This window comes from Myotis daubentonii, chromosome 5 (genome assembly GCF_963259705.1).
Source record: "Myotis daubentonii chromosome 5, mMyoDau2.1, whole genome shotgun sequence".
NCBI lineage: Eukaryota > Metazoa > Chordata > Mammalia > Chiroptera > Vespertilionidae > Myotis > Myotis daubentonii.
In genome coordinates, this window is record NC_081844.1 from 84,599,287 (window position 1) to 84,624,291 (window position 25,005).

The window sequence follows — 25,005 nt, forward strand, 5'->3', positions numbered from 1 at the left end:
AGTGCAAGGTGGGAACGCCTTTCTGATGGAGTCAGAGAAGTGGTCTTGAGCAATTATGCATAAAACAAATTTCTGTAAATCACATTTTGAATGTTCTACTTTGAGGGATTGCATTGGCAAGTCAAGTCATTTATATCAGTGTAAACTTCAGTGCACCCAGACACTAAGTTCTGAATTGTCTATTTCTCCTCCCTCCATAACTGGAGTCATCCAGTCTTGACCTCAGGCTTAGCTCAAGATGACCTCCTACCTTAGGCCTGAGGGATAAGGAGCCCTGGCCCAGCACCCTCTGTGCCTCTGTCTCTTGTTAGGCACCATTTCCTCTCTTCTTGGACACCATCACTGTCTGGTTCAGGAGGACCTGAGGCCACCTTGCCTGCATTCATGTCTTGTTCCTGAAGACCTGGTCCCAAAGACTGTAGGTCCTCAAGGTGGCGGCGATTCTGCCCATGGGCCAAGCTGATGTCCTGTACCTCTAGGCAGGGCTTCAAATCCTGGCCTACCTTCTAGATCTTCAAATATCATCTGCTATTGAATTCCTGTCACCAAACTCCACCTACTCTTAAGACACCTCCAGTGATTCCCCCAGAACACAGATGGCATACCGGTTAGGAACACAGCCTGGCGTGAGGTGTGGCTCTGCCACTTGGTGACTGTGTGACCTTAGGCAAATGGTCCAGCCCACCAAGCCTTAATTCCTGCAGCTACAACACCCCTATTTCATAGGGTTGTTATGAGAATTTGGTGAGGTCATACACGTAAAGTCAAGCACAGTGCTGGGCACAAAGCAAGGGCTCAAGAAACGCTGATAATCAGCAAATCTCCACACAGCACCTCCAGGCTGCCCAAAATGTGGCTCTAGTGGTCACTCACAGAGTGTCATTTTGGACTTTGGAACAAATCCACCTGTGGGCAGCCTTTTCAGTGCTCACCTTTCAATAATATATATATATATATATGCCTAATATGCAAATTATCCCCATGGGAGTTCAACTGGTAGACCGATCGCTTGCTATGATGTGAGCTGACCACCAGGGAGCAGCGCGGAATGAAGGGAGGCCCTGGCCGGCAGCTGGAAGGCCCAGATTGGCCCTCATTGCTGGCCAGGCCTAGGGACCCTACCTATGCACGAATTTCATGCACCGGGCCTCTAGTAATAACAACAATAAACAATAATAACAAATACATAGTAATCACTATAAACTAGGCACTGTGCTAAGAGCATTACTTATTTGGTCCTTTCAACAACAAGGTTGGTATTTTATTACCCCATTTTACAGATGAGGAAACTGAGGCACAAGGTCACCAAACTAATAAGAGTCAGAATTTGAATTTGAACCTCAGAGAATCTGGCTGCAAAATCTACACACTCAGCCGCTATGTTATGCTGCCTTTCTTACATAATAAAATTTAGGAATCAAAATAATCAGTATTCACACTCTCCCTCTTCTCTCCCTGTAGGCCACTGGACCGGTGCTTGTCCTTACTCCTATATCTTGGACACCTTCTCTTCCCACCTGAGTTGGACATTCTGCCAGCCCAGCTCATTCTCCCAGGTAGGTCCCCTCCCTTCTCTATGGTTGAGTGGGCTGGATGCTGTCACATCTTGAGTTGGGACACCTTGTCAGTACTAAATAAATATTTGTTGATTAGCAGATCCTTTCTTGAGGAAAAGATACTCATTCCCGTCCAATTTATATGTCATGTATAGGTGTTAAATTTACCTAAACCAGGGTATGTCTGTGGCAGAAACGACTGAATATTATCTTTCCCATATCTTAAACCGAGGATATTGCCTTCGCCAGGCATGCCTGTTAGATGAGTTCCTTCCACTCTGCAGGACCCCTCATCCGGAAGCTAGCGCTACAGGGCTGGCTGCTCCATGAGCTGCAGTAGTTGATTCAGGGTCTGCTTGCCAGCAAAGTGAACCAGCACACACTCTGTCCTGGGATCAGACGTCTGTCTGTCCCTTTGCTGGAGTGGAAGGAGCATATGGGTGTCCATCCACCATCGTCACTGAAAATATGATCATCATGGTTGGTGCTGCCGTAAACTCAAACCACTTAACTGAATTTTGCTTCCTTAAATCCTTTTTTTTTTTTTGAACCAGGCAAGCCACCTATGGGTAAGTGCACACCAGATTTAGGAGTTTACAAGAAGCACAGTGTTTTCTCCCTTCATTTTTTTTTGTGTGTTAACTTCGCCATTGATCAAGTACTTCATTTGCAAATCCATCTACTCCGGTAATAAAGGCAGGCCCTGCAGAAGAGCAGCCCGCCAGCTGCCCTCAGCAGAAGGTTCGGTGATCTTGCCTTCAGACACACAATCTCAGAAGGGGACTTTCCTAGGAAGCCCTCAGTGACCAACACAAAGAAAACAAAGGAAAAGGGAATTTGTGACTATGAATCACAGTCTGAACCAAAATCCACACTTGTTCACACTAATGGCCCCAGTAAACAGCTGGCCAGCCCTTCGCTAGACACCGCTCTGCAAAGCCCATTTCTTTTCAGCCCTTGGCCACCCTCGGGCTGGCTCATCCCCACGCAGAGCCTGGCTCGCCCTCTGCCCAGACGCTCGTGTCCTCCCACTGGTGTTTGTGGAGTGAACTCATAAACAATCCAATCCCTGTAGCGAAGGGAAGGGAAAGTGCTAGTCACCAAAGCAGAAAGGAAGACACAGCAGGGGGGTGATAGACACAGCGAGAGAAAGCACCGTGCTTGCGTTCTGCAGGGGCACAGAGAGAGCTCTTGGACCTGAGAGGTGGGATCAGGTGGGTGCCTGCCCTCTTGGGTCTCCGAAAAATGTGTACTTGGTCAAATGCCTGGAATTCCCACCCCAGCACCCGGAGGTCTGAATTTTTCGAGCGCTCCTGTCTGGAAGCCTTGCATACTTTGGTCATGTAATCGCGATGTGGGTGTGGCTTGGCGTACGTGCCAGAGAATGTGCCCACTGGCTTAGCCATTCCTGCTCCTTCTCTGCCAGTGCCTATCTCAAATGAGGATGTGATTTTCCCAGAAGATCAGAAGGCCAGGTGAGAAGTAATGCAGGTGACCTGGTGGGGCCCTCAGATAATCCTACATGTCAGCCCGGTTTTTATAGGAACAGGTTGATTACAATCTAAGGCGCCCACCCAGTGGACAAGCTTTCTGAGGCAGCTGAATTTCCAGGCTCCCCGAGTGGGTGAGTGGGACACACCAGGAGAATGCCAGCCACTCGCTAAGGCCACAGCTTTCGACTGTGCCAACCACAAGGGCCGCATCCAGCACTTTAAGTAAATGAGAACATTCCGCCCCCTCCAGTCACCGGCCTGGCAGCAGGGGGGACGGAGATAATGGGGCAGCCTGGTACAGGATCGTTTTGACAGTCTCTGAACTCCAAGTGCTGGTTTTACGTGCCGGTGCCATTGGCAGGCCCTCCCCCCAGAGCAGTCTGTACCACAGTTTACACCCAGCCAGAGGGGAGCCCCAGGGTGCTCACCTGCAGGCATGCTCTTTGCAGTGGTATCTGCTTAAAACATCGTACTGCCTTCATTTTCCCCTTTTATCTTCCCTCCCCATGGAGCCTTATACTTGCACTCGGACGGGCACACACACACACACACACACACACTCACACCCTCACATTTGGATATAACCTGCTCTTGTTCCCCAGAACAGAAGCCTGATTCTTACCTGAGGGCTTGCAGGCTGAGGGCTGTGCCTCTCTCCCTCTGAGGGGAAGGGAATCCGCCTGGCGTCCTCTGCTGTGTTTGTCACTGTCACTGCGCTGCAGTGCTTCCCTGGCAGGCTCAAGCCGGCTCGCTCTCTCTCTCCCTCTCTCTCTCTCTCCCTCTCTCTCCCCGCAGTTCTGTGTGGGGAGAGGGAACGGGCCGTGGCATGCACACTGGGTTGCTGGTCCGCCTCCAGACACCATGCCACAGAGCCTGCTACCAGTCCACGGGGCTGTGTGGGAGGCAGGGAGGCAGTTGGGAGGGGGAGCGGACCTGAGGTGTCAGCCTTTGGGTCTCTCCCTGGCCTTGTTTATCAGCAGAGGGGACCTGCCTTTAGACAACCACCCACAGAAACGTACACAGAGCTCTAAGCGCTCCCCACTCTGGACAGCTAGCAGCAGGCCCAGGAACGCGGAGCTATTGGCCAGCAGGGAAGGGAGGCCGAGACAGCAGACAGTGGCAGCAACCATCCGGGTGTTGTTTTAGCGTGGTTTGTCTAGGGGCAAATGGCTGCACCGAACGGACTACTGGCCCGTCTGAGCAGAATCCTGTTTATTTTGAGGCCTTGGTTGCCAGGGAAACAGCAGGTCGCGGCTCAGAGATGCTTCTCTGGAATCAGAAGGCTGCTCTGTCATCTGGCATCGCTGCACAGGGTGTAGGTGTCTGTGTGTGGCAGAGTGTGTGTGTGTGTCTGTCTGTGGCGTTCCCAGAGCCAAGCCTTGCAGAGGATGTTTTGCAAAGCCACGCGAGGCAGTGGCCATCTAGGTTAGGGCTGCAGAGAGACTATTCCGCACCAGTGGTCAAGCCTGTCCCTGCTGCACCAGGCGGGCTGTCAGGTGAGCCCAGCTGCAGGGGTGGGGATTTCTTCAGAGGACCATGCACACCATAGGTATGCCATGGCCAGGAATGGGGTAAGAAAGGCAGGAAGCGGCCTGTGCAAATCACTCTTTGGCTAGGAGGTGGGGACTGAAGATGGGCTGAAAGGCATGGACCAGGAAGTGTCTTTGAAGAGGCCAAATGGAAACAGGATGAAGAGTCCCCTCCTTGTTCATGTGAGCCTGGGAGGTGTGAGTGTGAGAGTGTGTGTGTGCGTGCGTGTGGGCAAGCCTCCCCACCTGATGAGTCAGATAGACAGGTACAGCTTGACCTGTTGGAACTGGAAACATGCTCTCTGGCCTCTCCCTCCTCCGGGAAGCTGGAGGTGGAAGCTTGTACTCCACACTCATCACGGTCACCCAGGGAGCCTTTCCTGTGCCCTCTGCAGGGCTGAGCCTCAGAGAAGCTCGTCTCACCTCCTGTGACAGAGAGCTAGGGGCACACCCATCACGTGACTCCGATCGTGATGAGCAGCAGCTCTCCTAAAAGGGACCTGAAGGAGCAGAAACAGGTTGTTTCTCCAAACTTTATTAACTGGAACCTCCATGAACTGCCAATTACTCCCACATAGTCAGGTACTGACAGTTTACTTAGAAAAATAATAATCTTGCCCTGGCCGGGTGACTCAGTTGGTTGGAGCGTTGTCTTATGCACTGGAAGGTCGTAGGTTCGATTCCCGGTCAGGGCACATACTCAGGTTGTGGGTTCGATCCCCGGTTGGGGTGCTTATGGGAGGCATCCAATCAGTGTTTATCTTGCACATCGATTATTCTCTCTCCCTTCCTCTCTCTCTAGAATCAATGAAAAATATACCCTCAGGTGAGGATTAAAAATAGTAATCTCCCTGAGTCTCTGCATGATTCCCATGGGCCTCCTGAATAATAGAAAGATAAAAATATTTCGGATAATTGTCTTCTCAATATTGGAGAATTATGCTGCATTGGTGTATGTGGTGTATATGTGTGTGTTAACTCTTTCTCACCACGTGGAATGATAGATTTTTAAGTGAGGAAATACCCTAAAAGTCCGAGGCCAGAGATGTGGTTGAGTATCCCCAGGGTGCACCCCTGGTTAAAGTCCTCCCTGTGCCTGAAACCAGGTTAACACCCTTGAACCTGCCCACTCTATGGGGTTGACCATTCCTGGGCAACTCAGCCCTTCAGGACTTGGAATTTCTTCCCTCTTCACAGAGATGAATAAGATGCTCGTAACCACTTCTCTGCAAGCTGGCAGGATTATTGTGACAATCAAATGTGCTAAAGTGTGAGAGCACCTTAAAACTGCAAGGCAGTGTAAGTCATTACTGCAGTTTTATTTCTCCATTACATGCAGTTGCGAGATGCTGTTAAACACAAACTGCGCAGCTCTTGGGCAAAGGATCGCCCCCTCGCTACTGAGAAAAATGAATTTCCTTACTGCATATCAGGTGTTCAGAAATGACCCTGTCCAAATGCTGGGAAAGAATGGCGCCTTGGGTCCTTAAAGTATTTACTGTAAGAGAATTCCCTTCAGTGTTGAAATTTCTTAAAATTGCAGTTTAACATCCCTCAGGTTCCCTATTTATTTCAACTTCCAGGTCAAGTATCTAGATTTATCTTTTCAATAATATACAGTCAGATGGTTTGAGTCGTGAAATATGTTAATGCTTTTTGGCCTCACCGTTATTTAGTGTGGGAAGGGACATGGAGGTTGCCTAGTTTAAAAGTCTGGACTCAGAATAGCTCCAGCTCTGGGCCAAGAAATAGTCGATTGAAATAATAGCTGTGGAAGCCATGTATTAGGCACCCACAGCACGCTAGACCCAATACACAGAATGTAACAGAAACCCCATCTCCCCTCAAAGTTCTGAGACCACTTTTAATGACCTTGCTGCTGTGAATAAAACCTTATAATCAAGTCTGCTAGCGCCGCAGAGGCTGGGACTGAGCCAGGAAGAAAAGGACAGATTTGGAGGACCAACAAAAGTCCTAGTAGAAGCCCAGTAGGTTCATCCACAGAGGTGTGGCCTTGGGCGAGTCATCCATGTCTGAGATGTGGCCGCTGCCGAAGGTGAGGCTTTGTCCTTCCGCATCCTAAGAGATTGACTCACCCCCGAGCATTTCCACAGCTGCTATTTTAGAAAGTGGCTCTAACCCTCTCATAAGCACTTCAGAAGGATAATAAAAGAGGATGGGGCATTTCCACGATTTTACTTATTCTGGGCTCAGTGCCTCTGAAAATCAGGACATAAAACAATCATTTTTAAATTTTGTTGTTGTTAATCCTCACCCAAGGATATTTTCCCCCCTTGACTTTTAGAGAGAGTGGAAGGGAGGGGTAGAGGCAGAGAGAGAGAAACATGGATGTGAGAGAGAGACATCGATTGGTTGCTTGCCTCTCCCCTGCACTGGCCCCGGGTGGGGATCTATCCTGCAGCCGAGGTACGTGCCCCTGATGGGAATAGAAACCGAGACCCTTCAGTCTGCAGGCCAACACTCTAACCACTGAGCCAAACTGGTCGGGGCAGAGGACCACTTTTTAACTGCACCAACAAGAAAAAAGAATCAGAGCATGAGAGAATCAGCAGGGTCCAACATGTCCCCAATAAATACATTTTCTTTCTCTCCAGGTATAACATATGTAAGCCCTGGCTTCTTGTCCTTGGATCTTAAAGCTGACATTCAATATTTGCTGTAAAATTTCTCCTTTGTTCATCCTGTTTACATAAGTGATACAGTTAGGTGGTATGCACACCAGACACACTGCATTTTCTTTCTAATCTCATTTGACCTTGATGGGACTCAACAAATCCCCATCAGCTGACAGGGGAAATCAGACGCTGCGTGCCACTCTCTCCCTCCAGCGAAGGATTTCTTCTGTTTATGCCCAATCATGCAATTAGATGAAGGGCACGCTGGCCTCCTGGTGAACCTGCTGCCAAGAAGAAGGAGGGGAGCGATCTGACAAACAGGCAGAGGGAAATGCAGCAGACGTCCACGGGAAACTGTAGTAGTTGCCCAAGGAGACCTCATAACCGCAAATATCACCGGAGCTGCAGGGCTGACACGGGTCCAGCGGTTTCCAGTGGGAAGATGCCTCTCCCTGTCCCCATTATAATACAAGAACAGGAGTCACACCACTCTGTCAGCCCGACTCTCCATCACCCTGTGGGCAGGATGCTTGCAAAGGTCACATCCATGGGAGGTGGGCTTCCTCTCTCTGACATTGATCACCCATCGCTTACTCTATTTTATGTTTCCCTCTAACTCAGTTTTTCAATCTTTATTTTAAAATATTTTATCTTTAAAGAGTAGTAATGCTTTGTGCACATCATAAAAATGTACAATACACTGAAAGGTATAAAATGACCCTCACTAACCCCCTTTTCCCCAAAGGTAACCACTATTAACTTTTTTTTTTTCTGGATCCTTTCGAGGGAAAAAAATGTCTTTGTACTCCTGAATGTGTGTATGCTTAAAAACAATTTCCTATGTCCTGCATTGCTGTTTGTTTTTCATTTAATAATGGTCTTTGCACATTGGTCTAGTGCATCCAAACACCAACATTCCTTGTCTTAATTATTGCAATATCCTCCCAGCTGCCCTCCCTGCTTCTACCCTTAACCCCTACAGTTCATTCCAGAGGGATCCTGCTAAAAGGTAAACAGATCATGTCCCTACAAAACTCTCCATTGCCTTTCCCTTGCACTAAGAACAAAAGCTGAGCTTGCTACCACCACCTGCCTCTCCAAGCCCATCCCCTGCTCACCCCTTGCTCATTGTGCTCAGTCACCTTGCTCCTCATATAAGCCAATCATGGTCCTACCTCAGGGCCTTTGCACTTGCCGTTCCCTCTGTCTAAAGTGTATGCATTTATTTTCTACCCCTTAATTCTTTGCATGGCTGGCTCTCCACTGTACTTCACATAGATCTTTTCCTTCATAGATCCTACTACAATCTGAAAATTACTGTATTCAGTTATTAGTTTTCTATCTCCCCCTACCACACACACTGGGATGTAAACTTCATGAGGAGACAGGAATTTTATCTGTCTTATCACCATTATAGTCCCAGTCCCTAGACCAGTACTTCTCAAACTCAAATGTGCATCAGAACCACCTGGATTGCTGGGCCCCACCCCCAGAGTATCTAATTCAGTAGGTCTTAGGTGGGCCTGGGAATCTGCATGTCTAACGAGTTCCCAGGTGATGCTGATGCTGCTGGTCCAGGGACCATGCTTTGGAACCACCTGTCTAGATAGTGCCTATTAGACACACAGTGGGTGCTGCATATATATTTGTTACACGAAGGCATGGGTCTGAACATAGGATCTGCCACCTTCTTTGTAGGGGCATTTCCACTTTGTAGTTCTATTTCCACTTTTATATTTATTTATACATTCTTTGTGATAGGAGGCCCCCAGTTTTTTTCAGCTCCATTGATTTGTCAGCGGATGATTAGAAACCTACAGTTTGGTCCACGGGGAGCCAGTTAGAGTTGCCTCTGGTTCTCTGTCTCAGTAAAATGTCAAACTGAAAGGTGGTGTGACCCTCACCTGACACGTGACAGAGAACTTGACCCAGGACTCATCGATCAGGCCTCCCCTGGAATTGTTTAACAACAGATCTGTTGGCTCGGACTCTGTGTCAGTCGCTGGGAGGTGCTCAGATGGTCTACATGGACCCCAGGTAATGAAATACAGAGAGCACGGTGGCTTTTTGTGAGTCACAAAAACACCCTTGAGACTCTCACAAGGTCTATAACCCTTTCCCTATGTACAAACTTTCTCTCTCACTCACTTTTTTTTCTTACATTTAATTTCAGAAAGTTATAAGACACCCTAAACTCATTTTAAGCCCATATTTAAAATTCTCACTCTAATCATTAGTTAGCTATTTGGCGAAACAACAACACATGCACACACAAAAAAACCTGGACCCCCCCCCCATTTGTTGCTTAAATTCCCGAGGAATTGCAGCTTTAACTATAATAAGACAAACCTTAAAGGAAAACATTACAGAAAAGCATGAGAGGAACTCATCGTTATCATTGTCGAATGGGGAATGCTTTTGGAAGCATGATTGGAAACCCAGAAATGGAAATAGAATAGTGAGACTGAGGCCATAAAATTTTAAATGATCTGTACAAAGAAGAAGGAAAAAACTCCCCCTAGTTTAGACTGTGGAGAAATCTATGGATCCGATGTTTCCCATCTATATATTTTCTACCTGAAGTATCTGGGTGGCCCGTGGCCAATGCAGTGAGTCAAGACATAAGCCCATCAGGGCAAACAGGGTGAGACCACATCTTTCAGTGAAGCCCTGTCACTGGGTTCATGATCTCATTAGCCATGGTTTGGGTTTTTCACATCTTTATTGTGATATAATTCATATACCACGCAGTTCACCCATTTAAAGTATACAACTACGTGGTCTTAGTATATTCACAAAGTTGTGCAGCCCTCACCACTAGTTTTAGAAGATTTTTGTCATCCCCAGAAGAAACCCCCGGCACATTAACAACCATTCCCCATTCCCCGCTCCAGCCAGACCCAGGCAACCACTAATCTACTTTCTGTCTTGATAGATTTGTCTGTCCTGGCCATTTCAGATGAATGGAATCATACAGTCTGGGTTTCTTTCCCTTAAAAAGCATAATGTCCTTAAGGTTCATCTGTGTTGCATCATGTACCCAAACGTCCTTCCTTTTTATTGCTGAGTAATATTTCATCGCATGGCTAGGCCACGTTTTATTTATCCACTCACCAGTGAATGGACATTTGGCACCTTTCCTCTGGCTGTCACGCATAGCGCTGCTATGAGCATTAGTGTGCAAGTTTTGGTGTGGGCATGTTTTCATTTCTCTTGGATTTAGCAGTGGTTTTCCTCTTAAAGATTTATCCAAAGAATTGTTCTTACTTTTGGCTTTCACTTTTTTCTATTATAAAACCCAGGAGAAGCAAGCAGGCTTGGATCCTAAAGACTCAGAGCTCCTCTATCCCCAGCCCGGGCCCTTCTCTGCTCCTGTGTGATCTGGATGCAACTCAGTTGTGAGCACCAGCACTGGGACCCTCTCACGGGATATTGTGAGGACTCCCGACATCAATCAGATAGGATCTGCTCTTGAGAAGATGCTCACCCACAGGTTAGTATGCAGATACCCCCTGCACCACAGGTGACTGCACCAGCCTTGAGGCCAGTGTCTGGGTGTAGAGGCACAGATGGTGTAAAAAATCAGTGACCATTTTCTCAAGAGTTTGGCTTTCTTTGCGAACAGAATTTGGCTGCTTTCAGAATCCTGCAGGCCACCTTGGAGGAAGGCCTCCTGCCTGGGCCCCCTGGTCTGGGGGCGGGAGAAAGGTCAGGGTCAGGCCTAATGATGGGCAGCCAGAAGGGCAAGCCCGCATTCTAAGGCCCACACTCCAGCTACTGTTCCCCAAAGACTAGTCTACCCTCATCTAATTAACAAGCACCTGCTCTCTACAGACCCCGGAGGCACCTCCTTTTGTACAGTTGCTGTGCTCTTGACCTTCTTGTTGGCTCTGGGGTAGGGTGTGACCCTGCACTATTGGGTACATCTAATAAGGACTCCTTGTAGAGGCACTGGGAGCACAGGTGGCAGAAGAGGGATCTAAAATATCTGAGCTCCCTCATGCTTCCTGACCAATCATTTGTGCCTCTTGCTCTTTAAAATCAGGCACCAGGAAGCCCCACTGATAAACATGTAAATGATTAATTTAACAGGAAATGAGAGGCAGGCATGCCTGGGCTCTAACTCCCATGTCACCAATTACTAGCTGTATGATCTAGAACAAGTCTGTTCTCTCAGACTCAGTCTTCCCATCCAGTAAATGGGAATAGTAGCAGTAATTGCCCGTTAGGGTCATTGTGAGGATTATCTGACACAATGCCTATAGGGACTCCAGCATACCTTCAGAGTTCAATCAATGTTTGCTATAATTATCATATTACTTTTTAAATCAGAATTAAGGACCTCAAGAAACCTAGCCATCTTCTCTAAGCTGTTCAGTAAGGCAGGTTTTCTGTTGCTCAATTAATTGGAAGCACTTAATCAGGCACCAACTATGTGTTAGACACCACAGAGAGGGCTGGGGACGGAATTTAATTTCCCCCCAGAAATGTAAAATTCAAGCTGCGAGAGAAACTTGGATGCATGAAGTTCTTCACGAACATGTGCACAGATAATGCTGAGAGCCAGTGCCGTCCTGCTCAGAGAGGGAGACAGCCGAAAAGGCAGGCAGGCCCCATGAGGCTTCCGGGAGGCAGCACCCCTTTCCTTGAAAGGCAAGATGGGTTCACAGCAGCAGAGCAGAGGGAGACAGGAGTGGGGAGGGGAGACCTGCGTGAGCACAGGGTGTCCAGTGGGTCTGGACATGGCGTTTGATCTGGGGCCTGAGCCACAGTCACTTCCCACTGCCAGGGGTCTCTAGCAATGCCATGCCCTGGGTTCTTCTGCTCATCCTTTCTGATCATTGTCCTTACATTGCAACCTCTGCCACTAAGAAGTGTGTGGGGCTATAAGTGAGAAAAGGAGGAGGAGTTGTGTTGGGAGAGCTTTGGCTCTTAATGGAGACCATTGCACAGAGCAGCAGAGACACAGCGTTGGCTATCCTACTCCCTTCTCCAGGCCCAGCACCTTCAGCATCTGTGGGGACCCAGCCCTTCATGGCCTTCAGTCCATGTGGTTTGGGGACAGGGATGACTACAGCCCCAGGGAGGGATGGGCACAGTACCCACACTGGTTCATTGAAATATGCCCCTGAGACAGTAGCTAGAACTGCTGTAGGGTGGCCGTGCCAGTAGGGTGTCAGCCTGGACTTGGCTGCCAGCCGTCTCACCACCATGATAGATAAGTCTTCCTGGGAATAGAATAGGACACAGGGAAGCGAAGCCAAAAAATGGGGAGAGATGGATGCGAGATGCCACTGTCTGCCCAGCTGGATCTTACCACACCAAAGCCCTGGCCGTTTCAGTCACGCAAGGGGGAACATTTCCTTTTTGTTTTGCCTACATCCCCACAGGCGAGGTTTCAGTCCACTGTTACTAAAAGAATCCTGACTTATTCAGGCAGTTGTCTTGTTCCCACCAGCATTGTGTTGGCCTATCCCTAGCTAGACATTTGTAGTCCATAGCCGAGGGGCGGTGTGCAACCAGGAATAATGGTACCTGTGCACGAGTGATGGAGACCTCTATACATGTCCCTAAATGCGCACAGGTACATGTCACGTGTTTGGGAGTGCGCAGATGTGAGAAGGAGAAACCAAGACTCTGCAAAATATCTTTCTCTTCTTGGTGCTTTGACTCTGCTGACAGAATAATTCTCCCCAAACCTTTGGTTTTGTTCCTCTTGTTCTCAAACAAAAAGCATTCTTCGATCTGTTAGGTAGGTTTTGCGGGGCCCTGAGAAGCCAGGAAGAGATGGAGAAGGGGCTGAGGGGAAAGGAAGCTCCACATACCCCATTTCCGTGCTTTCCCCTTTTGCCCAATTACCACGAGTCAGCTGGCATCCCTTCATTTCCTACTTCATGCAGGGCTTTTAAACACGAAGCATTAACTCTCCTGTAATGGGATTTGTCTAACGATTTCCTGCGAAACGTCTTCGTGGGTCTCAGCAAAGATAATTCACTCGGTAGGAATCGCTTCCTGCTTCCTCCGCTAAGAACTAGACCTACCCCATTCTTTCCGGGAGCAAATGGGCCTCCGAATGCAAGAAGGGAGTCCAGGGATATTTACTCCAGCATCCATCACGGACTCAAGCCTGCCGCAGAGACTCAGATGGGGAGGAGAGAGGGGAGGGGGTGGGGAGAGCAGTCATGCTGAGGCAAGCCTGAAGCCAGGCAGAGTCCAGGGCAGTCTGAGCCCCTTGGAGAAACGGATGTACTCACCTCTCTGCTTTGGCTCTGGGGCACTTTCTCTCTGGGGCCACGGCAGCCGCAACAGTCTACAGCGGCCACCCTGTCCTACCAGGACCAGGGCCGGCCGGCCGCTGCAGCAGGAAGGGAGTTTCCATTCGCCATCAGAAGGGAGTGTCCTTCAACAAAAGGAGGATTCGAGGCTGTTGGATCGCTTGTCTTCTCCCTCCTGCTCCTTCTCTGGTGTGAGTGGAGCTCAAGGGAGCCCCAAGAGATGGGCTGGGTGCCAGCCACACGCCACACCCTCCCCGGTACAGGTTGTTTTCCCGTCTCGGAGCCTGGAGAGGAGGCGGCAGAGGGGTCCCCAGGTCACCCTCCTGGGGTGCCTGTCGGTGCGGCCGAGGCTGGTGCACCCACGGAAAGCCCAAGGACGAGCACTTGCGTATTTATTTCTCCCCTCCCATGTGATCTTATTTTTGGACTGGACACGAGAGCTATTTGGGGGCTGGCCAGCTGCCAGGTGAAAGGACAGTTATCTCGTCCAAGTTGTCTCCGTGCCCCTCGGAACTAGTCCCTGGTTCCTTTCCCTACGGCAGGCAGTGGGGAGGGGTCTCGCCCGGAGCCTTACTTTGAATATAGCCAAGCAACTGGCCCAAGTGACTAACTTTATTTCCACTTGTTCACCCCCTTCTTGGAGGTTTCACAGAGGATAAGTGCAGTGAGCAAAGCAATTGCTTTTATGTCGGAGGTGGCGACACGTCATCTAGTCCACATACTTAGGGCCGTCACGGACACACTGCTTTAGACACTCAGACCCTCTTAGCAACATCGGGGTGGGGGACCCCGGCCCTGGGAGGCACAGTGTCAAGGAGCTAGGCTCCAACGTTGACTCCCCCGACTCTGTGTTCCTCCTCCGGCTGTTTCTGCTTCTAACTCATAGGCTTGTAAAACGTAAGACAGTTATTGAACAGCCTGATTCCGATCCTTCCTCTTCAGACCGGAATGGGAAGTTCGGAGACACTCCTGCCTGGCAAAATGCCCATGGAGTGTCATGTCCTTCGCCATCATCACCATTACTTACTGAGCTCCTGGCACATGTCCGTCATATGCTGCCCACCTTTCCTGCACTGTGCCCCTCGTCCTCACGACAGCCCGTGAGGAATGCTGCCTTGTTCTGATTGACATCAGGGAGGCAGAGGCTGGCTCCCAAGGTGAGCCTCCCTCCGTCTGACTCCAGGGCAGACGCTTCTCGCCCTTGGCTCACTGTCTCCTGAAGCAACACATTATTGAGATGTCGCTGTTACTTTCCTTTCATTACAGGAAAAGCAAAAACCTCACGGTTGACTCAGTCCCTTGACTTCAGTCCTCAATATTTCCCCCCCAAACTCAGTTCTCAAAGGGGAGAAAGAGGGAATGAGGTTTTCGTCTGTTTACAGTCCCAGGCAGTGATTCTAGGTACAGAATGGAGAGTCTCTGGCCTCCTTCTCCGGTTTCCTGTGAATAATTCACTGTGCAAACAGCTCACAGCGGAGAGGACGGGGCTGGGCCGCCCAGGCTGGGCTCCCTACAGTGTTCAAAGTGAGTTGCCCTTTCTCTCTGCTAACCTGAGGGCGAGCCTGAGATGGAGCCCAACGGCTTGTCCAACGCTGCCCTCTGCAGGCCACTAGGCTGCATTACCCCCAGGGTGATGGTTTTGAAGACTTTCCAAGGGGCACACCAAGGATTCGTTTTAGAGAATCACCGTCTAGGTTCTCCATTTCTATAGGGACTCTTCCCTCAAGCTGGCTTGCCTGAGAATGTGTCTGGGTTCACACTCTTCACAAGTCTTGCCAAGTTGCCATTGCGCCAAATGTAAAAATCTCCAGGTCCAGGCCCCAAACTGGAAGCTTCCTTTAATAATTTAATTCAGCTCCCCTTAATAATTATTTAAGGAATTTTTATTTATTTAACAGCCTTGTTTCTTCCATCCCTTGAACTTGAGGAACAGTACTGTGAAAGCAAATGGTAGAAAATATTGGAAAGGATAACAAATGAATAGGTACATTTAAAAAATAATGTCACAGTTTAATTTTTAAATTCCAATATTATAATATGCTGGAAGTTATCTTGAATATATATGGACTTAATGATGAACGTTTAACATATCAACTTGTTAATGTTGATATAGGTAACATTGCTTTTCAAAATTCTTTTAAAAGGCACAGAAGCAAAAGTGGGTAAAGACTGCTATACCCTAGTGCTGACTAATTACAGGCTGCCATCCATCCATCCATCCATCCAACACACACTGAGCACCTAATATGTGTCAGGCATTGTTTTAGGCACTAGATATAAAAATGGTGAACAAAAAAATGATAGGTAACATGCCAAATTCTAGGAAGTTGAGTGAGGGACACAGAATAATTTAATAATTACTGCAATAAATGTAAGAATTCACTTTGATAAGTACTTCTAAGGAGGGGTATTTGGAAATTAGAGAATGCATAATGGGGATTTACAATGTATAGTGAGGTTGACCTAACTCATGGGGGACGTGCCAGGTGGCCCTAGAGAAGTGAAATCTGGACCAAGAATAAGACATTCAGGAATCTCTGTGAACATCCATGAAGAAAGGTCATTTTAATGTGGGAGAATTGGGTAGAAATGGGATCAAACTTTATGGTCAGTTGTTTTTAGAAAGGGCCTTTGCCCTTAGACAAATACAACCCATATTATAAATCAGTGGTTCTCAACCAGGAGCCATGTTTCCTCAGGGGACACTTGGCAATTTCTGGAAACATTCTTATTGCTGTAGCTGCGACTGTACTAGTGGCGCCTACTGGGTCAGGGCCAGAATGCTGCTAAACATTCTACAACGTACAAGACAGACCCACAATGAAGAAGTGTCCAGCCCTAAAAGTCAGTAGTGTCTAGGTTGAGAAATCCTGTTACAGATGAGGGCAGGGCAGGCCCAACAAGTGTCTACAGTGGATGTGGATTCATTTGTTCATTCATTCATTCATTCATTAAACAAATCCTTATTCAGTGCCCACTGTGTTTAAGATACTAATTCAGCCATATGAGGCACCTCCTAACTAAAATCATGGCCTCAAATGGCCTGTCTTAGTTGTGTTTCTGTCACTAGCCTAAAATTTCCACCATTAGAATGGTAGCAAAACTGGACTTACTGTCTATAGAAAGAAGACATTAATGTATTAATATCATTCACAAAATGGTCACCGAAGCATTGTTTGTACTAGTGAAAACAGCCTAAATGTCTGTTAACAGGGAATGGTTACTTAATTATGGTACAGTGCCGGGAGCCGGTCCATCCTTGCTGTTTCAAGGGACCTGGCATATATAGCATACTGTTCTTAATATGTTTGCTCCCCTTAGCGCTGTGTGTTTTAACCAAGGTCACCTCTCCGAGAAAGGTTGTTTCCCCAGGTAGGGATTTCCCCCTGAAGTTAGGGAGGGAATAAAACCCCTCAACTAAGTGCCAGGCGGGTAATTAATCACTTTAACTAGGAACAATCATGCTTAAGCTACATAATCTTTACTCCCTGGAATGGAGATAAGAAACGCCCTAACCTTTGGAATAGAGATTGATAGGATTGGAATCAACTGGTATAAATACAGATGTAACAAGACAGAACTTAGAACACAGAACCAAGAGAGACAGAACTTAGAAGAGAGCCAAGAAGACAGAACCTACACAGAACCTACAGACAGAAGAACTTCGCTAGAGAGAACATGGCAAAAGATCCTGGACTGAACCTGACTACAGAAATATGGCAAGAGAACCTGACTAGAACCTGGTGACCGAACCTGGCTAGAGATCTCAGACAGAACCTGGCTGGAGAACCTAGCGAGGGAACATGGCTACAGAACCTGATTGGAGATCCTAAGCAGAACCTCTCTGGAGATCGAGACCAGAACTTGGCTGAAGATCCTGGCTAGGCTGCTGATCAACTGAATGCTGTCTCCGTGTCATTCCTTCTTCGCCGACTCCGTCTACGCCTTTGGGAACCCCTGGACCTGCTGGGGTTGGACCCCGGCATATGGCGCCCGAACAGGGACCCCTTAGATGTAACAAGACAGCAAGAGAGAGAACTGAGAACACAGTGCTTGGAAGACAGGACCAAGAGAGACAGAGCCTAGGCACAGAACCTACACAGAATGTTCTCTAGAGACAGAAGAACTTCGCTGGAGAGAGCATGCCGGAGGATCCTGGACAGGGACTGGCCTCGGAGCCTGGAGGCGGAGCCTGGCGAGAGAGCATGGCAGGGGATCCTGGACTGAACCTGACTGCGGAGATTGGCAGGAGAGCCTGACTAGAACCTGGTGACTGAACCTGACTGGTGAACCTGGACAGAACCTCTCTGGAGATCCTAAGCAGAACCTCTCTGGAGATCCAGACCAGAACTTGGCTGGAGATCCGGGCTAGAGATCCTGGCTAGGCTGCTGATCAACTGAACGCTGTCTCCGTGTCATTCCTTTGCCGACTCCGTCTACACCTTTGGGGACCCCTGGACCCGCTGGGGCTGGACCCCGGCAGTACAGCTATACAATGATATACTAAACAGCCAATAAAAGGAAAGAGGCACATCTCTTTGAGATGCTGCTGAAAATAACCATGAAGTACTATTAATAGAAAAAATTTCAGCATAGTAGATAGAATATAATTGATCTGATCTGTGTTTTTAAACTTGGTTTATGTGTGTGTTTGCATGTACATGCAGTTCCTGGAGAAATTCTCACCAAATTCTTAAGCACAGCTACCTCTAGGGGGCAGAAGAAAACCCTATAACATGTTCATTGAGATGGGCTCTCTACCCAACTTCTTCCTTTCGCCTGATTCCGTTCTCCCCAGCTCATCCTCTCCATTACTACCAATATTCATCCATCACCACTTCTGGAAATCCTTGAACTTCCAGCACAATATCCATGTCTCATTGTTAAGTCCAAGCGCTTCCAAACTTGCATCTAGCAGTCTTCACAGGCTCTTCTTCGGCACTGCTCTCACTGCCCCAGCCCTGTTTCCACCTCACCTCCCTGGAGCTTAAGCCACAGTGAACTCACCAGAACACATCACTCTTTCAAAACTGGGTCACCTCTGTGGCTGGAAAAAAAGTCCTTTTCTTTTTGTACCAGTGCTAATCAGGATAGACAGGGTTATACTGTGGTTATAAATAATCCCCACGTGACAGTGACTTAAAGTAACAAAGGTTTATTTATTTCTCATTCATTGACATTAACATGTCCATTGGCAGGTTGGCTGGCAAGCTCTGCTCCCTGTCATTCTCAATCAAGGACCCAGACTGAGGAAAAGGGGAGATATGCTTACTAACACACCAGCCCCTGGAAGTTACCTCTACTCACATTTCATTGGCCAAAACAAGTTTGATGGCCACACCTAGCATTCAATGGGGTGGAGAATTTCAATCCTCTTATTTGCTTGGAAAGTGGAGAGCCATAAATATGTAGGGAAGGTGAATTCTATGATTGTTGGGTGCAATATTCTATATATGTCCATGAGGTCAAGTTTGCTAATCTTGTTCTCATAATCTCCATCCTTACTCAGTTGTCTGGTCACTTCTGCTTGTGGTTTTCGTCGATCTTAGCTTCAGATTTCTAAAGCAGCCTTATAAGGTATGTACAATTGAACTTTTTATCATTATGTATCCCTCATTAGCTGTAGTAATGCTTTCTGCCTTAAAATCTACTTTGATATTAACATGTACTATCAATATTAATATATTTCCCACCATTTATTTAATTTCAACATTTTAAAAACTGTAGATGTTCCTTATAAAGAGTATATAGATTCTTTTACCCAGTTAAATACTTTTTGACTTTTAATTGAAGTATTTTGTTAACTTGCATTTAGTGTAATTACTGATATATTTGGATTTAAATCTACCATCTTGTTAAATGTTTTATTTATCTCACATGCTCTGTGTTCTTTTTATTCTACTTTCCTGCCTGCTTTTGGAATGGTTGGATATTCTATTTTCCCCTTTATAATCTTAGAAGTTGTATCCTTTTTTTTACTATTTTTTTAGAGGTTATCCTAGATATCAAAATATGTATCTTTGATTTATCAAAGTTTAATGCCATTTGGTATTTTTATCTTCTTTTGTAATAATACAATGATCTTAGAACATTTTAATTCCATTTATTTCACACCCCCCCCCTTGACTTATATGTACTTGTGTATATTTTAATTTTTTTAACCCTGGGTGGACATGGTTATGTTGTTTTTTACAGTCTAATGCTTTTGAATTCCCTTAAACCAACCTTCGCATTGCTCTTCCTCTCTTCCTGCAGCTATACCCTCTTGTCTTACATCATTGTCCTTCTGCTTAAAGAACACCCTGTAGTATTTATTTCTGGTAAACAATCCTGAACAGCCCTAACCAGTTTGGCTCAGTGGCTAGAGCATCGGCCTGCAGACTGAAGGGTCCCAGGTTCGATTCCGGTCAAGGGCATGTACCTTGGTTGGGGGCACATCCCCAGTAGGAGGCGTGCAGGAGGCAGCTGATCGATGTTTAGCTTCTTAGTGGTCCTTGCAGAAGCAGTCAATGTCCCAAAGGGAAAAGAACCCCCAGTTGTTGGACTCACCTCCCTGAAGGTCCATCTTTTCCCAGGTCTTGGTTGGGCAAGTTTTTCATTATATTTTTACCTTTTTGATGCCTTTTTTATTTTAATAATTTTTTTTGTCCAGCTTTTCTTACTGTTCTCAGCAGGGGAGCAAGCCCTAATTATCTTACCTGCCATTACCAGATGGTAGGAAATACAAATGCAGGAAGAAGGCCAGGTGTACGCGCAGGTGCACACCTGATGTGGGTGGTGGGTACGGGGTTAACTAGAGAGCACAAGCCTATTTTTGCCTTATGAGAATGAGTCTTAGGTTGCCAGATTTTTCAGTTTTTTTGAGAAGTAGGAAATGCAGGCTTTTAAAATGTGAAATCCCAATTTTCAATGGTGCCTTTAAAAAAATTTACTCTCCATAAACCAAACAAGACATATCTGCTGTCTAACCAGTGGTTGCCAACCTTTCGGACCTCATGGACCACCAATGGTCCGCTGACCACCGGTTGGTGACCGCTGCTGAACCCAGCCCTCGGATACCAGTTTGAAATATCTGGCTACAGTCTGTGTTGATGGGAGAAGAGGGGTGAAGGTTGGTTCTCCTTCATCATGAACTTTAGTCTCCAGTAGTTTGAATGAGAGAGTAAATCCAGTCCCTCAGACAAAAATAGCACTGAAACCAATTTTTTTCTTTACTGAAATTTCCAAGATGCTAAGGGGGAGGATGGATTCCAGTCATAGCACCAACAGCATTTCTGAAAAATCTCCCCATATCCTCCTCGTGATAGCTCAGCGGCTACTCCAATTCCCTTTAATTTATCTCTTGAATTCCCTCAAGTTCAACCCATCCCTGGCTCTTATGTCTGTCACCTTCTGATCTATTTTGCTTTAGTAGGTAACGCCCTGCCTTTTTTTTTTTTTTTTTGGTGGGCCCCCCAAGCCATGATACCCACAGCACTGCACAATTCAGAATCCCTTCCCACGTTTTCCTACATTCTGCACAGGAAAAGCTTCAGAAGTTAGCTGGCCAAGACGAAATCCTCCTTCACAGGAAGTGGGGGTGGGAGGAACAATGCTGTAAAGACTCTGAAATATGTATTTTTTCCTGTCTCCTCAGCTCTGCCATCTGGGATGGGGTGAAGCCAGGACCAGACGAGGCGTCATTGGCAAAGGAGGCAGAGCCCATTTCTGGATGCTTTGGCACCAACGTGAGTTCTCAGGTGGCTGTAGCTTACACTCTGTTGAAAGGACGGGGACCCCTGTCTAAACCACCACCCCTCCCACAAACGGGGGGTGAGAAGCCAGAAAGAAGAGAAATCAAATGTGGACTTTTCCTGACGTGTCTAACAAAAACAAGTAGGCAAGGCATGTCGCAGAATAGAAAGCACTTGATAAAAATAGCATCTGTTAAGCTTGGGACTCAAGCTGGAGGTTCTTCCTTGAGTATTTCCACACTAGTATCACAGTTATGGCTCGCTCAATAATGAGAGAGGTTTAAAATGCTGCGTTTCTCCGACCAAAATACATTTCTTTCCCAAGGTCTGATGGAGGAGGTGCCAGCACAAGCCTGAGAGTGTCTGCTCCCTCCCCCCCGCCCCCCCTGCTCCCCCCTCCCCCCACCCCTGCTGGTTGTGGGTGTGGCTTCACCATCCTCACATCTGCCCTTGACTTTGAGACAAGGCTTGGGCCCCTCTTACACCAGCTTGTGAGAGGAGAGATCTGGGAGAAGGTTTTCTAAACAAGTCAGTGTTGCTGAGTCATGGGGCCTAATTAGTAATAAGTGTGCTATCTTAATACTCCGTGGGCTCTGGTCCAGCAGCCCTCAGGCAAAGGGTAAAGTAGACAGAAGCTGCTGTCTCCCCTCTTCCCTCCAGCATCTCCCAAAGTGTCTGGGGGGAATTTCCTTCCTTCACATTCTCCTCCTGCTACTGAGGAGCCAGAGGGGGTCCCCCTTAGGTTAAGATGGGAGCCTAGGACCTGGCCTTTCTCAAAGCACAGCTTAGAGCCCAGGGAATTACTGTCCTCACGACTGTCATCTCTATCGCCCACCTTTGCAGATCCCAGCTCCTTGACGCCCTGCTCTTGGTTGAGCTTCCTTTACAGAAAGCAAAGCTGAGCAGAACTAATCCTAGATGAGAACAAGTAGCCAAGTGGCCCCTTTTAAATGGCCTGGGTCATTATTTTTTTTATTGATTTTCTTTAAATCGTGGTAAGATACACGCAACATAAAATTTACCGTTGTAGCCATTTTAAGTATAGAGTTCAAGGGCATTAAGTGCATTCACACTGTTGTGCAACCGTCACCACCCTCCATCCACAGAATTCTTTCATTTTGCAAAACCGAAACTCTGTGCCCAATAGATAATAACTCCTCCTCTCAGCCCTCCCCTCCCCTCAGCCCTTGGCAGCCACCATTCTACTCTCTGTCTCTCAGAGTTTGACTGCTCTAGGTACCTCATGTGGGTAGAATCAGACACTATTTGTATTTTTGTGACTGGCGTATTTCACTTAGCACAATGTCCTCGAGGTTCATCCACGTTGTAGCAGGTGTCAGAACTCCCTTCCTTTGTAAGGCTGAATAACGTCCCATTGTATGGCCCTGCTGCTCATCCAGCAGTGCACACTGGGTGCTTCACCTTTGGGCCATTGTGAATATGCTGCTATGAGCATGGCTGCTTTTTTCAAGATGGCTTTGACCTGTTTGTATTGAACAGGGTGCTTTAGGAAGGTCATCTACATGGTGTGCGAGGTCAGGGACCTGAAGCCGGCTGTGGGAGCTGTTTTAGGTGGAAACAGACTTAGTGTCCCTCACATCAAACCACGCCACCTTGCACATGGGGCTGCCCCACGATGTATGTTCTGGAATCATGAGTTTTGTATTTCCTCAATGAAAAAGGATACGAGGTTATGCTTAGCAGGGAGAAAATGTCTCTGACTATAAACATATGGCCGTGGGAACTCTGACAGCAGCAGACTATGAGACAGCGACAGCAGGAGGTAATAGAGGGAAGCAGGTATAAGGCTTTGGCATCAAATCTGGAAAACATGTCCCCCCAACATGGGCTTCAAATGCCTTCCTGTCCTCACTCTTTAAGGCCCTTGCTGATTCCATCTAACCCCTCCCCAAGCTCTCCTGTGTCTTCAACTGTCTTCAGCTTTCCCTCCATCAGAATAAAATGGCAAAGCAAAAGCATAGCCCCTCCCTGATCCCTGGCTGGCTCTCACTCCCACCCTCTCTCCCTCTCCTCTCCTGGAGGCTTGTCTTCACTCTCTGATTCTATATGCCCTCCCACTGTCTCTGGCTTCTGCCCTCAGTTGATCTGGTCTGGGTTCGACTGTGACCTTGCTGGCCTGCTGGTGGGGGCGTCTGGTGGACCTGATCCCAGCCCCTGTTCAAGGCAAGAGCCTGGCATCCTGAGAGTTTGGACAGCTTGCTTCAGAGGCAGCCCCTAGAATACCAAGGATACATATATATTTTTTTCCTCTTCAAAAGAAAGCATATGGTATTATCCTGGGGAAGGTATATAATTTGTGAAACCACATCCTTGAAAACATGTGAAAATCATCTTTCAGATAGTGGAGCATAGAGATTAGGAGATCAACTCTATTACCAGACCTCGATGCCATTCCCAGCTCTGCCGTTGCTAGCTGGGAGACCTTGGGAATCTTACTTAAACTCTCTGTTCCACTTCACCTCACCTTGCCTCTAAAACTGGCAGGTGTAACAGCACCTACCTCATAGGACTGTTAGGAGAAATGAGTAAGATAACCTGTGCCAAGTGCTGAGCATGTGCATAGCTCATAAGAAGCCATTTATAAGGAATAGCTTTCATTTCTACTTTTCATTGGTGTAAGTTGAACTTAGTATTTACGTTTTCCTTGATTTCCATACCTGTAAAACTTGAATGAGCAAATGTGGTAAGATGAAGGGGTTATTGAAAACTAGTGGCCCAGTGCACGAAATTCATGCACATTAAAAGGGAATTAAGTAGAGGAAAAATTTAAAATCGCTATTTGCGTTTCTCTATAATAGCAGTGTCAGAGATGAAAGGAAAGCAGTAAAATGTATATTAAAATAGTATATAAATTTATTAATAAATGAACAATAACAAAATAATACATTGCATTGCCAACAATGGCTTCTTTCAGCTTTGGAGGTACTTTGTACCAATAGTTGGCCTTTAGACATAGTCCCACCTCCCCGCTGTCAGGGTCTGTGGTGTGGGTGAATGGATTCCTGGCTGTCAGGGTGCTGACAGCAAACTGACCAATGGCCTATTCTGTGAAGAATGGGGCTCCCGCCCCCCTGCTGTGTGGGTCCTGGGTGCGGGTGCCATGCAGTGTGGGTCCTGGGTATGGGTGCCATGCAGTGTGGGTCCTTGGTGTGGGTGCCATGCAGTGTGGGTCCTGGGTGTGGGTGCCATGCAGTGTGGGTCCTGGGTGCGGGTGCCATGCAGTGTGGGTCCTGGGTGCGGGTATCAGGTTCCCTCCTCCCTCCTGTCAGACTCGGGGGCGCACCGGCAGAACTGAGTCAAGTCCCCGCACACCTGTGCAGGCCTCAAAATCACTTGAGACCCAGACCCTGCTGGCCCCACCCCCACTGGGCAAGACCCAGAACCGACTGGCCGCACACCTGTCAAGCCCGGCCCCCCTGCAGTGTCACATCAGCACTGGGTGGGGACGCACGCAGGCAGCATGACGTGAGCGCTGGGCAGGCCTGCACATGCCTGCGCTGGGGCAGAAGTCCCCGCCCCCATCCCTGCCCAGCAGCTCCCGCCTGTTGACCGGTCACCGGTCATCACTGGGACACCATTAGGACCGATTAGCATATCCCCTCTATTATATAGATTCTCTAATTGGTTTCCTAAGGACAGCATGAGGAGATACAGGGAGAAACATGGCATAGGGGCTAAAGAAAAGGCAGAATCCTCGAATGAGGATGAGCACTCGTAGATGTTGGAGATAAACCAAAAGACACAGAGTGGATTAGATGTTTG

At 47.6% G+C, this 25,005-nt stretch overlaps 1 protein-coding gene and 1 long non-coding RNA gene across 3 annotated transcripts in view; both read right to left on the minus strand.

The window, feature by feature from the left end:
* FGF1 (fibroblast growth factor 1) overlaps positions 1-13,866 on the minus strand; it is a 90,295-nt gene extending 76,429 nt beyond the window's left edge. Inside the window, exon 1 of one of the 2 annotated variants that reach the window (XM_059698743.1) lies at positions 13,469-13,866. The gene's annotated coding sequence lies outside the window, so the exon portion shown is untranslated. Of the gene's footprint in view, positions 1-3,671; positions 4,045-13,468 lie in introns of those variants that run through there. The other variant, XM_059698742.1, reaches the window with a different exon arrangement.
* LOC132235798 (uncharacterized) overlaps positions 1-25,005 on the minus strand; it is a 458,887-nt gene that overhangs the window by 115,041 nt on the left and 318,841 nt on the right. The gene's annotated exons all lie outside the window — the stretch shown is intronic.